This window comes from Juglans microcarpa x Juglans regia, chromosome 1D (genome assembly GCF_004785595.1).
Source record: "Juglans microcarpa x Juglans regia isolate MS1-56 chromosome 1D, Jm3101_v1.0, whole genome shotgun sequence".
Classification (NCBI taxonomy): Eukaryota; Viridiplantae; Streptophyta; class Magnoliopsida; order Fagales; family Juglandaceae; genus Juglans; species Juglans microcarpa x Juglans regia.
In genome coordinates this window covers 16,000,623-16,004,385 of record NC_054594.1, presented here as the reverse complement: position 1 = coordinate 16,004,385, position 3,763 = coordinate 16,000,623, and positions in this window count along the sequence as shown.

The window sequence follows — 3,763 nt, the reverse complement described above, 5'->3', positions numbered from 1 at the left end:
TTCATTGAAGGAAAAACGACACCGTATACTAACTAACATAACTACCAGTACACTAAAAGCAATGACACCGTATTCATCAATTCATTAAAAGTAAACGACACCGTATTCATCCTTATCAACTAACAAAACTGTCAATCCTTCTTTATTCTTCTGCACTTCATCACAACACCCTTCCATTGCACTTCATCACTTCACAACCACTACACTTCATCACTTTTCAGGCACAGAACAAAACGAGAATTGATAGGGAGAATGGAGAGAGAGAGAAAGAACGTGGAGAAGAGAAGAGAGGAGAATGAAGGCTCATTCGAATGAAACGCTACGTTTCAGTTCACCACCCTAAAAAATGAACCGTTTCATTTAAATCCCTTCGTTCTATCAGATCCCACTCCCTTTTCATTTAAATCCACTTCCCGCACAAAACTTAGTCGACTAAAGAAGAAATAAAACAAACTGTTTCATTTAACGAGCCAGGTGGATGGATTCGTGCACAGCCGTCCGTCAAATTGACTGCATTTAGATTTTTCCTTCCCCTTTTTATCTGTTTCCCCTCCACTCTCATCTTCTCTGGCTTCTCATTTTTTTTTTCAATTTCTTTTTATCTCATTTTTCCTTTTTTTGTTTCTTCAATACCGGTCAAGTTTTATAGGATAGATCTACCACTCCCTATCCATTAGCATCAAACACGCCGCTCTATCAATGGAGTCTCCTCCCTAAGCTCCACTACGATTGACCTTCATGACCTCCTTATCACTAGTGTGTGACCCTCACACATAGTTATCGGTGCTTGTAAGAGCAACATTAGCTCCATTGTGGTACAATACATGCCTTTTTTTTTTTTTTTTTTTTTTTTTTCTTTTTGCTTTATTGTTGGTCTCCTAATATGTTTTCTAGTCATGTTTGGGTACCTATCCGCGGTAACTTGTGGTCTCGAACCTGTATTTGACTATTGTGACTATAAGAGAAAGGGTGGTTACTTCGAGGGAGCAGGTATTCCAATTTCATACAATATAAAATATTATATGAGAATTTTTTGATGATCTTATTGCAAAACCTAGGACCATTTTCATCTGCTTTTTATAATTGGTTCTTAGTTAAATTATAGGAAAAAAAATGAAAAGGAAAGAAAAATGAGCTACATCTAGTTCCCTATAGTAACTTTTAGGATGTGTACAGTTGCTTCCCATATTCTTTTGATTTTTTTATTCCAAACTTATATTTTAATAGAATATAAAGAAAGAATATAAAGGGAAGTGAGAGAAAAAATAATGATAAAACAAAATAGAAAAAGATTATTTTAATAGAATAGAGAAAGAATATGGAGTTGGATGTAGGAGGTTTTTAAAAAAATGTGTAAAATCTAGAAGAAAATTTTAGAAAGTGTGTTTTTTAGCCAAAGTATAGGAAACTTTGTAGGGAAGCCAATGAGAATACTCTAACGCTCCTTATATAGATAACCTAAGGCTTCTTAAGCCAAATGTCAAACATAGAAATTATTTGCCTTGATAAATTTCTTGACTAACCTCCACACTTTTGCCATACTTGGGAATTACCTAGTCTAGAATATCTCGTCTCCTAAATTAGCCAATTAAATTTTTTCTATAATTAAAATATATCATTAGAGATATTATATAATTTATACCTAATTAGAATCATCACCCATTCTCAATAATTTTTCTCTACTTTCCATTTTTTTCTCGAAATAAAAACTCTAGATTTGTAGTCGTCCATTGCTCCATCATCAAAACGTACTCCACCTCTAGTGTTGAAATTCTCCAATCTACCATCATCCACCAATAAACTAGTAAGACGGGGCCAACACACCACCAATGTGGTGGTGCATGGAGCCCATGTGTCACACTACACATCGACTCTTCTCAAGTTTTCCTCATTCTCAAGAAATAACATTTTGTTCTCTCTTTTGCTAGAAGTAGATATTGGTTTGTACTTTCAATTTCAAAGAATTTGGAGGACGAGAATGTGAAAAGCTCTATTGAACCTTTTGAATGTACGATTATTCACTAGCTATCACTTCTCGTTGTGGTACTGTACCTTTTGTAGTTTGGCATTGAAACCACCTTTTATAAAAGTATTAGCACTGATTTCATAAAAAATCTAACTAAATGTAAAATATGATGAATTTTACCAAAACACAACTGCATTGTATTAGCTAAAAGGATGAGTGGAAAGTTTTGAACTACAGTATATGGATGGGTTCCTTCAAATATGAAAGATTACTGTTCACCAAGCAAATGTATTTTTTTTTATTCATGATATAATCTCTGACGGACTTCTTTTCATTTCCCTCTCTCACTTTATTTCCTCCCCACGTGTTTTTTTCTCTTCCCTTTCTCTCTTCCTCTCGTTTTCGCAGTGATGGAATTGGACTTCCATTTCTCTCCTCCTCTCGTTTTCACAGTGCAAAATCGAGCTTCACGAATTTTCCTCACCGCGTGTTTTCTCTCTCCCTTTCTCTCTTTCTCTCACTTTCGTAGTACACCTTCTTCTTCGCTAGGTTCTTCTTCTTCCTCAACAGGTTCGTCTCCTTTGTTTTCTCCTCCAACTCTAACTTTGGTGCTCTCATCCCTTAAACTCATTTTTCTTTCTCAGAAACACAAAACTACGCACCCCCACACCTATATATCACAATCGCTTTGTAAATCGGAGCCTAGTGACCATTATCAGTTTGATAAAATGTTTGAGAGAGAAATGATCGTTGAAAAGAGAGTTTATTTCTGGATTTAGGCTCTAGCCCAGTTGTTAGATGAGTTTATTTTGGAAAGAGATTGGATTGGGTTTGGAAGAAGTAATCAGGAACAATGATGATTAGGTCCCATCTGGGATTGAGTTTGAACTGGGTTTTATCACCACCACTAGGGCCTTCATATCCTTCCCCAGGTCCCACATGGACTCCAAACCCAAAACCCTTGTTCAATGCACCTTCATGAGGTCTTCCTCTCGCTCTCCTCTTAGAGAGGCCTACATGAACGACCCCGACAATGGGTCTATCTCATTGTAAGAGTGGTAGGGTTGGGGCACCACGTCTCCTGTGCCCGCCATCATGAAAATTGTTGAGGAGTTGAAGGCTTTGGAGACAGATATTGATGCCCAGATGAGCTATGGCGGTAGTGGTGGCAAGCTTCAACTATCTATTTCAACGTTTTTATTTGGCTTTGTGTGGTTTCTGCGGAGGCTATAGAAAAAGAGCCTTTTGTTTTGTCTTGTTTTTTTTTTTGTTTTGGTGAATTTTTAGATTTCAATATTGTTTCTTTCCCTACTTTTCTCAGCTACGAATTGGAGTTGGGTGTTGGAGAACACTCACTCTTCTTTTTATGGGTTCAGAAAAATGGATGAATTAATTAGTTGATGTTAATTGTTTGTCTATTAATATAAATATGGTCAGTGTAATTATAAAATAAGAAAAGAAAAATTAAGAATATTATTATTAAAAAATAATATTATATTATTATTTTGATGAATCAAATGTGGAATTATGAATAGGGAGGTTTTAGATTTATGAAAAATATGTATTTTTCATCAAATTTTGAAGATGATTTTGATAAATCCAATACCAATGCTCTTATTTATTATTTTTCAGGTATTTTCAGAATACTCCTGTAACGCCCCGTCCTCGAGAGTCTGGAGACTTAACTCATGTTACCTGATAATCAACTCCAACACTGCTAATATACAACCAAAAACTCCAAATCAAACGTAAACACTTCCAATTTAATTAACCCCACAAACTCATATATCAAATCCT